Source organism: Cibotium barometz, chromosome 8 (assembly GCF_041138505.1).
Source record: "Cibotium barometz isolate CiBa-2024 chromosome 8, ASM4113850v1, whole genome shotgun sequence".
NCBI classification, from domain to species: Eukaryota; Viridiplantae; Streptophyta; class Polypodiopsida; order Cyatheales; family Cibotiaceae; genus Cibotium; species Cibotium barometz.
Window position 1 is genome coordinate 15,701,054 of NC_141053.1, and position 18,559 is coordinate 15,719,612.

The window sequence follows — 18,559 nt, forward strand, 5'->3', positions numbered from 1 at the left end:
CTGGTTTATTCAGATGAAGGTTAGTTTAGTATCTTGACTTTGTTAGAAAAATTCGTTAAGAAATTCAAAATGGTGGAATCGTCCCCGTTTTTCGGGCATGGGAAATTTTCCCAGTTTTGGTTTTCGGAATGACCACCAGCTTAGTCTCGTGCCCGGACATTTGAGGGCGAGGCCCCGAGTGGGAAACCTTGCTCCGTGCAAGAGGGAGTTGCTTCTGCTTTTGCCAGCAACAATCGGGAATCCCAGTGCGCAGAGGGGGCAGTGGAATCCCACATGTGGTATCAGAGTGGTGTTGTAAATTTAAGTAGTAGCATCAGAAATTGCTTAAAATTTTAAAGTAAATCTAGGAAATAATATTTTCACTTGTTAATATTATGTTGAATGAACTTCAAAAATTGAAAACTCATAAATTGAATTGGAAATTTATAGATGGATACCCCGAATCTATTGGCATTCTTGAACTCTCCCAGAGTTAGGATATGATAGCCTTTGCATTCGAGCACCTCATCAACTCTGCTATGACCCGAGTAAGCAGAGTGAGACTCTGTCATTTTGAGAGTCTTTACTTTCCTGATCCTCTTGAGCGACGTCGGTATATGTGGTTTTGTGGAGGATAATGTATTAATGTCAGTACCAGTCAACGTCAGAGGCTCAGGCAAAATATTTCCTTAGCCATGATTCTGATAAGGCTAGGGCTTGTTTAGCATATACAACTCTTTGATCATTCACCTAGGAACTTCAAAATTTCATGCCAAATTTTTAGGCTTCTTAGCCGCTTTATCCCAGTAGAGTTACAGCACCTCTTTCTGTAATGAATTGTGTGTACCATGGCATGTCTCCTTCGCAGTTTTGCTTCTTTATGCATATACGATTGAGGCAGTGATTTTGGGAGCTGTGATGCTCTATGTATATATCAAAAACTTTTGATAATAAACGATGTTTTGCCAAAAAAAAATCCAAATTGTTTTCATGATTGTGAATGGTTCATAAAATTATGAGAGTAAGTCTTGTTTCATGAAGTATGATGAAATAATTATCTATTTAAAGAATAAATCATAAAAATTAAATAATCATAAATTTGTTGTCAAAGTTAAGTTGACGAAAATCTCGTTTTGTGAGAGTCATGAGGCGTGCGGCCCATGCAAGGCAACCGGATCCTCTAACAATCGATGAGACGAAGAGTTAGATCCAGATGTTTGAAAAGCCCTGCACAGATCCCAACCTGGTCCTTTCAAGGGTGAAGGAGGGGAGCAGTTAGGTGAAGGAGGGGAGCAATTAGGTGAAGTAGTGGAAAAGTGGATTGAGGCAATGGAGGAATACTTTGATGTAATTGGCTATGAGAGAAGCAAGATCGCTCTCGCTAGGTTAAAGATTGTGAAAATGGCCAGGGTTGCTTGGAGGAATCATTGCGAGATTAACCGTCTCGATCAGAATACCCAGACCTGGACCGATCTTAAAGCTTACCTCAGAAAGAGGTTTTGTCCTCTGGGCTTCCTTGAAACTAAAATGAATGAGTTCTTGGAACTAAAGTAGGATAGCCGGACAATTAAAGAGTACCATCAAGCTTTTGCCCTTCTCCTCAAATATTCCCCGCAATTGGATGAAGAGCAGCTGATGACCAGGTTCATTCGAGGAATGAACGAGCCATTGGACACCTTAGTAAAGAATGCCAAACCTATTTCAATGGTGGCCGAAGCAGTAAGAATGGCAAAGGACTTTGCCAAAGCCTTTGATGTTAAGGTCTTGCCGCCAAATCCTGCACCCTCTAACTTTAAAAGATTCCAAACCCTAAGAAGTACTAACTTTCCTCCCCCAATTCAGAATCAAGATGCGGGAAGATTTAGAAGTGAAGGAAGACCCTTCCCCAAGAACACTTTCTCAGGAGCCCGAAAGACTGCCCAACTCCTGCTATGTCAAGGGGACAGGGAAGTCAAGGACCGAGAGTGCACAAACCAACCCCTTCCTATCAATCAAATCAGGGCTCATCTCGTCAAAATCAGGGAAATCCCAAGAGAACTCCAGCTCAGCCGACTGCCTCTGTCTAGAGTAGCCTCAGAATTCCTTCCTAGAACTTGGGCAACCAAAGAGAAAGGGTTCCGCCTCAGACTGCAGCAGCCAGAGCAGTCACAATAGCAGAAGTAGTGGAAGAGGAAAGAGGATAGATTTATGCAGCAATTAAAAACCAAGGGCCAAATAGTCAATTTTCCGTCATTCATACTCCATCTGAGTATCAAGGTAAGCCTTTTAAGCTTTTGATTGATTCAGGTAGTACTCATTCTTTCATTTCCCCTCTGGATGCTTGCGTAAGCTAGTCTTAGTTTAGAAATCAGGGAAACCTATGCAAGTTGAATTGGCAAGTGGGAAGCTTCTTTTCACTCCCTTGAGACAAATCGTATTCAGTTCAATCTAGATGGGAATTTAATTGACTGTCAGTTCAGAGTTATACCTTTGGGAGTTTTCGACGGGATCCTTGGAATGGATTGGCTCCATAAAAATCAAGCTGACATTCACTGTCATAATGGAACCATTTTCTTCCGTGACCTTCACAGAAATAAAGTTCAAGGAACCAAAATTTTAGGATCCCCAAGTCTGCAGTTAGTAAAGGCTTCTAAGTTACTAAAAGGACTTAGAAAGAAGCAGCTCATTTATGTTGTTAAAATGAATCCAGTAGACTCAAAGTTAAAAGCTAAAGAACCTGAATGGTTAAGTGATTATGATGATTTATTCCCACAGCAGAATTTGATTATGATGATTTATTCCCATAGCAGAATTAACAGAGATGCCTCCAATTCGGGAAGTAGATCATGTGATAGAATTGACCCCCAGAGTTCAGCCAGTAGCCCTACGCATGTACAAAATACCAATTCTTGAAGCCATTAAACTCAAGGAACAGCTTAGACAGCTGTTACAATAAGGGTTTGTAAGACCCACTGTTTGGGGTGGTGCCCCAGTTCTCTTTCAGAAAAAGAAAGATGGAACGCTAAGACTCTGTGTGGACTACAGAGGTCTCAATCAGCTGACAGTTAAGAATAAGTATCCTATCCCCAGAATTGATGAGCTTCTGGACAGGCTAAGTGGAGCCTAGATTTTCACAAAGATAGATCTTAAATCAAGCTATTATCAGATCAGGATTAATAAGCAAGATATCTTGAAGACAGCTGTCAATACTCGGTATGGGCATTATGAATTCACTGTCATGCCGTTTGAATTGACAAATGCCCCAGCTATATTCAATCGATTAATGTAGGACATTCTCAGAGAATACTTGGATGATTTTGTTTTTGTTTTTGTTTTCTTAGATGATATTTTGATTTACTCAAAGAATGCAGCTGACCATGAAGCTCATGTTAGAAGAGTTTTTCAGATCCTAAGGAAGCACCAACTCTTTGCAAAAAAGAGTAAATGCACTTTCTCTGCCGACCATGTTGAATACTTGGGCTTTCTAGTATCCAAAGATGGAATTTCTCTAGATTCCGCAAAAGTCCAAGCAGTCATAGATTGACCTGAACCAAAGACACTGAAAGAAGTCAGAGGATTCTTGGGATTGAGTGGTTGGTATAGAATTTTTATACCAAAGTATGCTCTCATAGCTTCCCCCCTTACTAATCTTCTCAAGAAGAATATCCCGTTTCAATGGTCTGCCAGGTGCCAGAGTGTTTTTGATAAGCTGAAGACCGCCTTGGTAACCAATCCCGTTCTAAAGCTGCAAGATTTCTCTCTACCCTTTGAGGTAGTAACTGATGCCAGTGGTTTTGCCCTAGGAAGTGCACTCATGCAGGAAGGTCATGCAGTGGTCTATGAATCTCGAAAACTCAGAACGCATGAGAGGAATTATGCTATCCATGACCTGGAACTACTTTCAGTAGTATATACCCTGAAGTTGTGGAGACATTACCTACTGGGTCAAAGATTCACTTTGATGACAGATCATCAGAGCGCTTAAAGTGGATCTTCACTCAGAAGGATCTCAACATGCGCCCCCAGTTTGCGAGATGAGGACATCTTGCATTTTTCAAGTGGGAGAGAATGTAAGGTTTTGAGGGGCTAATCACATTCATCCAAATGTGTGGAGGAGATAAATAGAAAAAATAAAGAAAATCCCCCCAAAAATGAGTAAATACTCACATAAGATGAAGAGTGGACTAAGGACCAAAGGAAATACTAAAAAAATAAAATTTTGACACCTCAGAGTGGGATTCCCCCTCATGAAGGAGGCACCTGTTCCAAAACGTAAGCTAAACTGACCCAAAAATGGTAAAAAATTGACCAAACTGATCTGGAAAATTCTAGAATCAATTTGCTTGGTTAGAAGCTAACTTTTTCCCATAAATAGAATCCTCCCCCTTTGTTGAAGCTTAATAGTGGTTTATGCACTGTTACTCTACTCCTCCCCCAGAGCCAAAAACTGTGAATTTCTTAATAATTCATTAGTTTTTGACCTTTCCCTCTTCTAAAGAACTGGGTGGCCACTCTTGTTGCAAACAAGAGTAGATCCCTCAAACCATCAAGCCAAAGGAAAGCTCCTAGAATTTCATGTAAGTTAGAAATCCTACTTTTTCTTATTCTTTTAATGGTTTTCTAATTTTTTGTTATCTTTAAAATGATAATCTGATGCTATGCCTTGCTGGAAAGGCTTTCCTCCTCTCTCATTCTTAAATTCAACCCTTCTTTATCCTAGTTAAGTAATCAAATTGTTTGAATTAAACTTTTCATATTGTTTCTCTTTTAAAAGTGGAATTTGATTAGTTTAGAATGCTTTAAACAAATTGGGGATAATTTTTAAGTAAATTAAGAATAGGAAAAATTCAAAAATGGTCAGCCATACAAAGGAGGTTATGGAAAAATTTTCATAAATTTTGTGAAATAAGTATTACCTTTTACTATTCAAAAAGAATAATCCCCATCGTTTTTGTATTCTAAAAGTGTTATTTTCATTCTATGCATAGAAAAATGCATAGTAGAAATATTTTTATTACAAAAGTGTTATTTCTATTAGATTTAAATTCTATGCATAGAAAGATGCATATTGATTATTTTTTATTATTATAAAAGAGTGATTTTTATTAGATTTAAATTCTATGCATAGAAAGATGTATATTGATTATTATTTTTTATTATAAAAGAGTGATTTTCATTAGACTTAAATTCTATGCATAGAAAGATGCATATTGATTATTATTTTTAATTATGAAAGAGTGATTTTCATTAGATTTAAATTCTATGCATAGAAAGATGCATATTGATTATTTTTTAAATTATAAAAGAGTGACTTTCATTAGATTTAAATTCTATGCATAGAAAGATGCATATTGATTATTTTTTTATCTTAAAAGTGTGATTTTCATTAGATTTAAATTCTATGCATAGAAAGATGCATATTGGATAATTTTTTAATTATAAAAGTGTTACTTTCATCAATATTTATTTTTATGCATAAAATGATGCATAAAAGAATTTTTTTATTATAAAAGTGTTACTGTCATCAATATTGATTTTGATGCATAAAATAATGCATAAAAGAATTTTTTTAACTAAAAGTGTTACTTTCATCATTATTGATTTTTATGCATAAAATGATGCATAAAAGAATTTTTTTAATTATAAAAGTGTTACTTTCATCATTATTGATTTTTATGCATAAAATGATGCATAAAAGAATTTCTTTTATTATAAAAGTGTTACTTTTATCATTATTGATTTTTATGCATAAAAGAATTTTTTTAATTGTGAAAGTGTTATTTTCATCAATATTGATTTTTATGCATAAATAGATGCATAAAAGATTTTTTATTATTATAAAAGTGTTACTTTTATCAATATTGATTTTTATGCATAAAATAATGCATAAAAGAATTTTTTTTTAATTGCAAAAGTGTTGCTTTCATCAATATTGATTTTTATGCATAAAAGAAATTTTTTATTATAAAAGTGTTACTTTCATCAAAATTGATTTTTTTGCATAAATAGATGCATAAAAGGATTTTATTTTATATAAAAGTGTTATTTCCATAGAAGTTGGATTTCATGCATAAATAGATGCATACAAAATTTTTATATCAAAATAAGAGTTCTCTTTAATCTTATGTTTAAATCCCATGAATATTGGAAAATGAATAAGTAAATACTCAGTGAAGGAAGATTATACCGTTTCATATTCTCTAGGATGGTAATGAGAAAAGAAAATTCAGAAAGACTATCGAAGTCGAAATTTTAGATAAATGATTAATTTATTCCTCATAGGAATTTGTGATTAGTTTTGAATTCAGTTAAGCAAAATACTCAATGAATGAAATTCAGTAAAGTAGTAATTGAAATATTACCCTTCGAGAAAGATAGTTCAGGGAGAACCTTTCCAGGCTCAAACCCTGAATCAGACTATGACCAAGACGTAACTCCTTCCTCAGTTTCAAGAAAAGACTATGTGACCAGTTCAGTAATCTACACTCAAATTACCCACCGAATCTGAAACTAAGTTGAGACCTTTGATTTTGATCTGAGGATCAAGAATTCAGAATTTGATGAATTCTGCTTGGAAATCCAAACCTGTGATCTAGAAGTCTTGGGATACGGAATTAAGATATACTCATTGTATTCAAAAGAAATTCAAAACTGAAAACTTGCATAGAAACCCTGTTTTCTTAAAGGACTGTCTTACGCCAGAATACTGGAGGGAGCATTTGGTATATGTGTTTTTCTATGGGAAGTTTGGTTGCAACAGCAGCTGGCGGGGAGTGTTCAAAGGACGGCTCATGGGGCAAAAACCTACCTAGGTCTTGACCAGCCTGGGTATAGTATAAAATGGTGTGCTTCCGATACGATGGGCAAGGGCCGACGAAGCGGTCCCTGAGTGAAGTGCCAGGACACCTAAGGAGGATTTTGGAGGGTTCTGACCAGGCGATGCACGGGCTTGCGCTGCTTAGGACACCCATGCATATGTCGTGGAAGATATATATGTTTGATGGCGAGAAAATTATTGTAATTTGTCACTGGATCTCGTTTGCTGACCTGCTGGTCTCAACGGAGAGTCCAGAGTGATACTGTTTTGTGAGAAACAAGGATTCAATGAAAATTTTGAGTTATGACATCTGTAACCAATAATTGTTTGTCAATGGATTGTTTTATAAATTAAAGTTTAAAGAGGAGTGTGTGCGCATCTGTATTCTAAAGCAAAAGTTAAGAAAGGCATTCAAATATGGGTGGGTGAGTACTTGTCTGGTTCTACCAATTCCAGTGGTTGGGCGGTGGCTAACCCATGGGCCGGATGGGGTTAGGCTAGAATCAGTAGAGTTTTAATAATAAAATTGATCAATAGGAATACGCTTATTAGAACTCGAATAGTTAAAAAATAACCTGAAGACTTCTCAAATGAATAGATCGACGAATGTGCCTGATTCAATTAGGAAAAAAGCGTTGATTCCTTCAAGTTAAGTCTGTAATAGTTTCCCTTCTATCTGGTTTATTCAGATGAAGGTTAGTTCAGTATCTTGACCTCGTTAGAAAAATTCGTTAAGAAATTCAAAATGGTGGAATCGTCCCCGTTTTTCGGGCATGGAAAATTTTCCCGATTTCTGTTTTTGGAATGACCACCAGCTTAGTCTCGTGCGCAGACATTCGAGGGCAAGGCCCCGAGTGGGAAACCCTGCCTCGTGCAAGAGGGAGCTGCTTCCGCTGCCAGCAATCAGGAATCCGCCGGTGCGCAGAGGGGGCAGTGGGATCCCACAAAACCCCATTTCTCAAATGGTTATTCTAAAATTACAAGGGTTAGGGAAATCCGAGTCCTTCTCCTAGACTACTATGGAAAAAATCTGGGATTCATTGTAGTGTTTAAAAATCTCAGTTCTATCTCCAAAGAGTGTAGGCCATCAAATTTTGGCCTACAAAAGGGGTTCTCCATTTAGAATTATAGAAAACATGGTAAGCATGAACATGCACATACCCCTTTTGCATGGTAAGATCATGAAATCAAACTCCAAAAGAATAAGTAATCATATGTGATGCACCCTGTGGTACAAGGCCTATTCACTAAATACAAAAATGCTTGATGGTCAATAAAGAAAATATATTTTGTAGCCAAGAGGTAATGTATGTAAATCTTCATGGTATATACCATAGCTAACCAGTCTCTTTTATAAGTCATGTAGTTGCATTCAATATCATTAAGTTGATGGCTAGAAAAGGTCATAGGGAAGTCCATGTTTTGCTCCCCTGGTTGTGTGCTAATACACATCCAATATACATGAAAATTTAGATCCCACTTAGGGGATCTCAAGATTTGTGTGCTTACTAATGCCTTATTCACTTTTTTGTATGCCCATTGGCATTTGTTTGCCTAAAGACAATCAATAACTTATACAAGGGTTTATTGGCATACAAGAAGATGAATCTTATACAAGGGTGTGTTACTACTAATGCCTTCTTCACTTTTTGTATGCCAATTATCAAGCATTGGAAGGTGGCAAGGGAATTGATCAAGATAAATGGCATGATGTGATATATGTAGGTTCCACATTCTGTAGCCAAATATTATTTTGTGTTGATTGGATTGGCTGTCACTTGGCTATAGCTTGAGAAGGCATCCAAGAAATTGTAAGCTTTTTCTCTAGCAACTCTTTCCAACATATGGTTTATGTAAGGCAAGGCATAGTGATCATGAAATGTGGCATCATTAACCTTTTTGAGGTTAACACACACTCTAAGAAGTTTTTCGTTCTTTTTGGGAACAATCACTATCGGGTAGCACACTTTGGTGTGCTTAATTTCATACACAAATCTTGTGTCAATGAGCATGTCTAGCTCTTATTTGACCATTTGTGTACTTGAGATTCATATGATAAGCTCTTTGTTTGGATGGTTTCATACCTTCATGGAGAGGGAAGGTGTGTTTGATCACTTTCCTGAGGAACTCCCTTCATGTTAGTATATTTCTAGGCAAACAGATCCTGAAATTTTTTGAGCAAGGCTATATATTCTCCTTCGCCCAATGGCTGCCTTGGTGTGGGGAGCATCTAGCATGGTGTTGAAGTCTACCCTCCTAGGTTTTATTTCTATTAACAATGAGATATGTCATGGTTCACATGGTGTTGGCAATGAGCACAAAATTGTTGTTATCTAGGCCTTACCATTGGACACTATGTACTTCTATGATTTTGGTGTCAAATTGTACACCAAACCATATCTCTTTATGGGAGTAGGTGTGGATGTCATGTTTGAGGTGTTAGATTGGGTTGGCCTTGAGGTTGCTCTTGGAATTGGCCTTGCCAATCACTATTGACCTAAGCAATTGAGCAAATTTTTTGCCAACTTGTCCATGCTCATGTCCTTGATTAGGACTGTAGCTGGTGTTGGTGGTTAGGCACCCTTGGCTGATGGAGATTTGGATGATGAATCCCCTATCTCTTAGTTTGGGTGGATAACTTCTACATCCGTGTATTGCAAATTATCTACCATCTTTTACCTTATGACAACAGTCATAAAGTTGTAATGCCTAGACTTATAGAGATGGGCTCTTGTTCTTAAAGATTGATCATGAATCAATCGATGGTGAAGTGATAAATCATCCAGTAGTCTTTCACAAAATGCTACTGCATCTTATATGACGATACTTGGTTCTAGCAATGCGATCAATCAATGAGTGATAAATCATCCATTCTTTCACAATGCTACATCTTATAGGGTGATACTTGGTTTTAGCAATGTAATCCCACATTAATTCTCCCTCCTCCTTCTTAAGGGTATATATTTGTGAAATGGGACTCCATCTAGCTCCATTAGGTGAGAATATCACAATGAAAGTGTGTCTCAAGACCTCATAGCTAGCCTTTTGTCATGTGGGTTTAGAGATTTAAACCATTGGCTAGATTTACCTTCAAGGCAAAGTCTAAATGAATAGACTAAAAAGATGCAGGGAAGAAGAGAGCTTGAGCTCTTGCAAGCACACACACACTCACACAAACCCTAGAAGAGAGCACACAAGGTGAGAGGCTGAAAATTTTGCTTCTCCTTCACACATCAAAAGAGGTCTAATGGAGTATATACAAGCGGTTCATAATGTGAACATGCTAAGAGGAGTGGGTATATATCGACTAGTCAGTGTAGTCCAGCTATAGAATCTCTAGCGAAGATATGTCGGTGCTAGCTACCAACAGTGATATAAATGTCAAACGATCATGCAGGCGCCTCGTGAGTGTCAACTCGTATTGAGCTTGACATCTCAACACTCCCCCTCAAGCTCAACTCCAGCTCATGAACTCCAAGAATATCTCGAAATATGTGGAGCTTCTCAGCTCCCAAGGCCTTCGTGAAGATGCCAGCAACCTGTTCCTATGTGCTGACATAGGCCAAGTTGATGTTGCCCACCACCGAGACTCTCCCTGATGAAGTGGTAATGTACCTCAATGTGTTTTGTCCGCGCATGGAAAATTGGGTTCCTAGCCAACTGTATAAGTTACTAAGATTATCACAATATATGACAACCTTTCTCTCCACATGCAACCCCAAATCAGCAAGTAGCTTGCGTAACTAAGCTACCTCACATGCTGCCCCATTGCAGCTCCTCTGTACTCTGCCTCTGTGTTGCTTCTTTTGCTGCTCCATGTCACAGCAGCAGCACTCCCCAATGAAAACATAAATCCACTAGTAGATCTCCTGTTGTCTGAGATGCTACCTACCCAATCTACATTTGTGTACCCATATAGTTCCAATGGTACACCTACTACATAAAACAATGCATAATCAACAGTGGCCCTCAAGTATCGAAGTGTGCATCGCACACTGTCAAGATGTGGTTTGTGCGGAACCTATATAAACTGGCTCTCTAAGCCAACAGTGTAACTCAAATCTGACCTGCTAATCGTCTCGTGACATAGATCAAACTCCCCACAATCTTCCTGTACATAGTGGGATCCTCCAACACATAACCTGCATCCGCACTAAGCTTGCCATTTTAATCTAATGGCACTGAGATTGGCTTACAATCATCCATCCCATACTTGGACAACATGTCCAATGCATACTGTCTCTGACAGCCAAATATGTAAGATTCCTCCCCAGCCTCTCAAGATGTCCAGCATCTTCCCCTGTAATTAAATCCCTCTTCACAAATATAAAAGATCTTGTTTCTAACTGTTTGGACCTAGAGAGAGAAAATATTCTAGAGAGAGAATATTCAGATTTTGAATATTTTTAGATGGAAAAATTTCGCATATTATTAAAATAAGTTCCCCTGAAACAAAAATTCAAAAAGAACTTTCCAATGTGCAATTGAAATTAATTGGAAATGGGTATAAAGAACCTTAGTCTAAGGGTCTAGATTTTCAAAAATCTTTGGATTATGGTCCAATTAAGGTTCCTGTGGGCCAATAGGATCAATCCATGTGTGGGAAGGAGATAAATCTAATTTTGCAAAAGAAGATACCCAAAAATGAGTAAATGCTCACATAAGATGAATAGTTGACTATGTACAAAGTTTATTAGTAAGAAACTATGAGTAATTTTAATAGTATGAGATATTTGGGTATAATGATTTCATTTTGACACATATGTAAGGAAGGGGAGTCCCTTCAATACTCACATAAGATGAAGAGTTGACTATGTACAAAGTTTATTAGTAAAAAACTATGAGCAATATTAAAAACATGAGATATTTTGGGTATCAAAAAATGAATAAATGCTCACATAAGATGAAGAGTTGAAAATGTACAAGGTTTATTAGTAAAAAACTATGAGCAATATTAAAAATATGAGATATTTTAGGTATAATCATTCCATTTTGACACATATGTAAGGAAGGGGAGTCCATTAAAGGAGGTGCATATTTCACATGCTTGAATGAGTTTTAACTCAAAGATAATGTGATATTTTTATCTCTCCTCTCTCTTGAACCAAACCAAATCAAAAAGGAATCAAACCGAATCAAAAAAGTAACCAAACTAGGTCCAACTCTAGTCCAAATTCAATCAAACTGAATCTAGAAAATTCTAGAAATCAGTTAGCCTTGGTTAGAGCCTCCCTCTCCTATAAATAGAACATGAGTCCTTTGAAAAAAAGAAAGGAGAGGAGAATTTTACTATTTTAGAACTATGCTAAAATAATGTTAATATTTACTATTCTCTAAAATTCTCTCCAAATTGGATAAATTGGAGCTTCCCTCTTTCTTCAATCCCCATTGGTGGCTCCATCAACATACTAAACCAATTGATTGGTTGGGGGCCTCTATCGTGAACAAAGAATCAAGCAATTTGTAAAGTAAAGTGGTGAATTTTGATCTTTTCTATAATTTCTCAATGTTTCTCTCTTCTGAACCCCTCTCAAGCTTGAGAAGCTTAATTGGAATTGTTTTTGAATGCTATTGAAGTAATTTATGAATGATAGTAAAGAATTACATAAATTTACATTTATGCTTAATTCTAATGGTTTTTATGTAATATCTCTCTCTCACTCAAGAAATGGTCATACTCATGACCTATTCTCAATCCAAATGAAGCTTTTCATAAAGCTTTTTCTTAATCCAAGATTAATCTATGCTTAAGACCAAATTAATGGCTTTCCCTATGTTTTTAGTTTATGTATTTCATGAATGTTAATAATTCAATCCATTATGGGTTAATGATCCAATTAGGGATCATTCTAATCATTCCCTTAATGATGAGCTTTATCTTTTAAGATAATTAAAATTTATCAGTCATATCAGCGGAGCTATGGTAAAATTTTTATAAAAATTACACATAAAATAATTTCATTCAAAGCATGAAAAGAAGACTTCCTACCATATTCTAGGAATTATCATCCTAGATTAATTAAAAGAATTTTATTGTAATCATGGAGATGTGGATGTATGCATGTAGATGTAGATGTATAGATGTGGATGTGAATGTGGAGGTGGATGTATGCATGTAGATGTAGATGTATGGATGTGGATGTGAATGTGGAGGTGGATGTATGCATGTGGAGGTGGATGTATGCATGTAGATGTAGATGTATAGATGTGGATGTGAATGTGGAGGTGGATGTATGCATGTAGATAAATGGATGTGAATGTGAATGTGGATGTGGATGTATGCATGGAGATGTGGATGTATGCATGTAGATGTAGATGTATAGATGTGGATGTGAATGTGGAGGTGGATGTATGCATGTAGATGTAGATGTATGGATGTGAATGGGAATGTAGACGTATAGATGTGGATGTGAATGTGGAGGTGGATGTATGCATGTAGATATAGATGTATGGATGTGAATGTGAATGTGGATGTGGATGTATGCATGGAGATGTGGATGTATGCATGTAGATGTAGATGTATAGATGTGAATGTGAATGTGGATGTGGATGGATGCATGAAAATGTAGATGTATGCATGTAGATGTAGATGTATAGAAGTGGATGTGAATGTGGATGTATGCATGCAGATGTAGATGTATAGAAGTGGATGTGAATGTGGAGGTGGATGTATGCATGTAGATGTAGATGTATGGATGTGAATGTGAATGTGGATGTATGCATGGAGATGTGGATGTATGCATGTAGATGTAGATGTATAGATGTAGATGTGAATGTGGAGGTGGATGTATGCATGTAGATGTAGATGTATGGATGTGAATGTGAATGTGGATGTGGATGTATGCATAGAGATGTGGATGTATGCATGTAGATGTAGATATATGGATCTGAATGTGAATGTGGATGTGGATGTATGCATGGAGATGTAGATGTATACATGTAGATGTAGATGTATGGATGTGAATGTGAATGTGGATGTGGATGTATGCATGGAGATGTGGATATATGCATGTAGATGTAGATGTATAGATGTGGATGTGAATGTGAAGGTGGATGTATGCATGTAGATGTAGATGTATAGATGTTGATGTGAATGTGGAGGTGGTGTGGATGTATGCATGTAGATGTAGATGTATGGATGTGAATGTGGATGTGGATGTGGATGTATGCATGGAGATGTGGATGTATGCATGTAGATGTAGATGTATGGATGTGAATGTGGATGTGGATGTGGATGTATGCATGGAGATGTGGATGTATGCATGTAGATGTAGATGTATGAATGTGGATGTGGATGTATGCATGTAGATGTGAATGTACGCATATAGATGTGGATGTATGGATGTGAATGTGCATGTAGATGTGGATGTATGGATGTGAATGTGCATGTAGATGTGGATATATGGATGAGGATGCATGAATGTGCATGTAGATGTGGATGTGAAAATAGATGCATGGATGTAGATGTGGATGTATGGATGTGAATGTGGATGTGGATGTGGATGTGGATGTGGATATATGTATGGATGTGAATATATGATATGTGATGTAAAGGAATCTGAAGTGATGAGATGGAAAATGATATGATGGGATGAGTACACCTATAAATGGAACACAGAATAAGTAATGTGGATTGATGAGGGATAATGTGGAAAAATGAGAGTTAATATAGAAATTGTATTTGTAAACTGTTTGTAAATGCTGTTTGTAAATGGTTGTTTTATGTCAAGAATGTTGGGGAAGCATTTTGACCGTCTTGTGATTAAGTCGTGGAGACCTAACTGATAAAGTTGCAACTGCTGATGGAGAGTCAATGGAGGACGTCTCGCGTAGCAAAGTCGGCCGAGACTAGCCTCGGTTCGATTTAAAATGGTGAGCTTCCGGTACGGAGGATGAGGGACCAAGGAAGCGGCCTATGAGTGAAGCGCTAGGTTACCTGCGAAAGGATCCTAGAGGGTGCTGACCATACGGTGCTCGGGCTCTGGGTCGCCTAGGATACCCACACGTGCGTCGAGGAAGATATTGGAACAAGGAGTAAGAGTTGTTTTCTGAAACCGGTCATGGATCTGGTTGATTGAACTTGCTCGTCTTCAATGGATGAGTCCATGGCTCTTTATATGGATCTGTTGGTTGATCTTGCTGATCTTCAACGAGAGTCCATCTTGATTTTTATAAGTGATTATATTGCCGAGTATTATGGGCTAGGAACTATTGAAAAGGCCCCTGAGTCACGGACAGGTGGTGAGCGTTCTGGTTGCCAATGATGCCATAGATACTCTGATGAAGGAATGATGGGAAATTAAGAATCAACCGGATAATTTGGAAGATTGTGATCAGTGATACTATGGTTGCATTAAAGGATTGTTTTAAAACTGGTTGAATCTGTGAAAAAGGCAATTTCGTATTGGGTGTGTAAGTGGTGTGACTAGTTTTATTTTTGCATGAACATCTGGCTAGCGGGCCTGGGAACTCTTTTCCCTGGTACCCGGGACAAAAATCAAATTCTAAATTGGATCCCATCACTACAGTGGTTGGGCGGTTGGCTAACCCACGGGATCGGATGGGGTTAGACTGGACTGATGGATCCGTAAATCGAGACTCAATTTCTGTTATTATGATAGATGAAGTAAGTCCCGGATAGTAATTGTTCTATGGATAGGAATCAACGGCTGTGCCTCTTGATGGGGAAAAAAGCGTTGATCCCAATGATCCAAGTGCAAGTTTCTTCCTTGATCTGACCGAGTATCTTTATAGGTGCAGTCGGATCAGTTTGATCACTAATGGTCTTGACTACGTTAGAGCAAAAAGTTATCCTGGAGGAATCGCCCGTGCTTTCCGGATAAGGGAAGTTTTTTCGGGTTCGGTTTTGGAAAAACCAACGGATTAGTCTTTTGTCCGGATATCCGTGGACGAGGCCCCGAGTGTGGGACCCTGTCTCGCACAAGAAGTGCTACTTCCGCTGCTAGTACCCCGAATCCGTTGCGCGGTGGGAACAGGGATCTCACAGTTGGTATCAGAGCCATTTGGCTAATAAAGATCAACTGAGAAGACAAATATGTCAAAAATTTATCAAGAAACACAAAAAGGTTGTAATTGTGTGATATAAGTCATACAATTTGATATTCAAACTGAAATTCGTAATTTGGTAATTGGGTCTTCAGATGGAAGTACCGCAATTATATAGAATCCCTGACTTGCTTGAGGCCTAGACATGATGGTATTTACCTTATAATTCCAAGGGCCGTGACTACCCGTATATACCGAGAGTATAACTGCAACTCTTTACTGACAATATATACGAGTAAATCTAAGACTTGAAATTATAAGCGTTAATGCTATCCAGATGATGATTTTGAATGTGGTTGATATGATTTTTAATTCTGTTTGAGAATTGATGAATTGATTTGGATTCTGATTGAAAAATGATGATTTCTAAAATTTAGTTGAAATATAATAACCTGAGCGAAACCACAATGAGGATGAATGGGACGAGTCCCTGTTGATGATAGTCATAACTAGAATGATGATAATGATTTCAGCAAATCACTATGAGATTAGTGGATTGTGCTGTCAAATTGCTACTATTAACACGTCACGGTAGATCAAATTAAGGGATGACAAATTGAGAACTTGCTTGACTGAAATTCCCGTGGAGGAATGTTCAGAAGGAAATTTTTCGGTCTAATGGACCATTATCATGTTAAAGATATGAATGATATGATCTGAATGAATTGTTATTTAATGATGAGTTCTATATAAGGGATATTTATCCCAGTATTCTGTTGGATTGACTAGAATATAAGAAACCCCAGAATAAAATTGGATCTTAAGAAAAAGAGGTCCTCTACCATGCTAGATGAGGACATCTCGCACTTTTTTAAGAGGGGTAGAATGTAAGATTCCTCTCCAGCCTTTGAGGTATATAGGAGTAAGAATCTCTCTTTTTGATCTTATAATTATTCCCTCTCTAAAATAAAAGAAAGATTCTGTTTAAAAAAGGAAGACCCTTTCCCTAGAATACTTCTCAGGAGTCCCACCTGTTTTAGGGATTCAGAACAATGAGTTCAGAAGTGAAAATCGGTGTTTGGGATATCAAGGTTTTGGTCTTCATTCGAGTGCGACCCAAAAGAAGTTCTTTATCTCTTGGGAAGTATAAGAAATTATCCCCCAGATATTGTGGGCCTTATCTGAATTCAAAGAAAGTAGGTGACTTAGCCTACGAGCTTCTTTTATCTCCTCATCTCAAAGTTCATAATGTATCTCATGTAAGCCTTCTATAGAAATATATGCCAAAACCAAATCATGGAAAGACGGTAAAACTTCACTGGCAAGATACGCCGTTGGCTTTTAGGTTACGCTAGCTCCTTCCTTTATATAAGTCGTAACTCTTACTTGTCGCTCGTAGTAATCTTACTTTTTTTTACTATATAAATTATTTGCCACACATGCGGACATTAAACACAAAGCAAAACTAGAAAGGTTATCACACTCTTTCTACTAATATGGATGATATTATTATCATCAATAACCTAGAATTTCATCACATAATAAAGGAGATTTACCTGATGGCTATGATAAAAAATAGAACCGACATTGGTTGAAACACTAATGATTGGAAATGAAACTTTATGGTTACAACTACATATCTTAATCTTGAACTAAAACTAAGACCACCCTTTACAGGACAAATCTCAATAAGGTACTCTTGGAAAAGGGATAAAATTCCCATTATCCCTACTGAATTTGTTAAAAGAAAGAGTAATAGACCATTTGTTCAAGAAATTAACACAATCATTGGAACATTCCATTTAAGTATTTACTCTTCTTATGACCCATTTGTGGTGTTCAAAAACTCAATTAAACTCATAAATAAATTTTGTAACAATGAGTTCAGAAAGAAGGATGTTATAAACTTACTAACTGAGACCTTGGCCCCAGATAACTAGCAAGGACTTAAATTTAATCCAACTTTACACATCACTTTGATGAGGCACTAGGCCCATCCTCATGGGGCTTACTACCTCATTTTGAGTATGGTGCCTGGGTTGGGGTGGGCACACACACCCACACACATTTACTCCATTTGTGCTCATGTGACACATGTAATGGCACAAATGAAATAATAGCCCACTTTTCTAGGGTACCTTACTTTTGCAAACTCTTTCACATTAGACCTATTGGATGTTGTGACTTTGCCACATCTTTGTGTTCATCATAACATTACAAGGGGTGGGGATGGGCAGTTACGTTTTTGTAACACCGGCTGCATACAGGTTGCTGTGACTTTGCTGCATCTCTGTACATGATGGAGATTCCTCCGCTTTGCCTCAATAGTAATCCATATATTAGATTGAAGGTGGGTCCTTTTACTCACTTAGCATGTTAAAGTACTTAAGAACAACACTGTTTTTTTCATGCTAGGTACTTTGCAAGAAATTAAACTAATCTATGGAATTGTATTCATGGGCATCATTAAGTGTTTTAGCTCTCTGAGTATTGCTGGATCAATACCTTGTTTTAACTATTCTACATGGTAAAAATGAAAGTGTTGCTTAGTACTATGAATACAGGTGATTATGAAAGTGTTTTAGCTCTCTGAGTATTGATGGATCAATACCTTGTTTTAACTATTCTACATGGTAAAAATGAAAGTGTTGCTTAGTACTATGAATACAGGTGATTATGAACATGGGTTCATTTTGGCCTTCATCATCACTCTGTTTAGGCTACATCTACTACATATGGGTATGAGTTGCCCAGCCCAAGGCACACAGATTTACAACT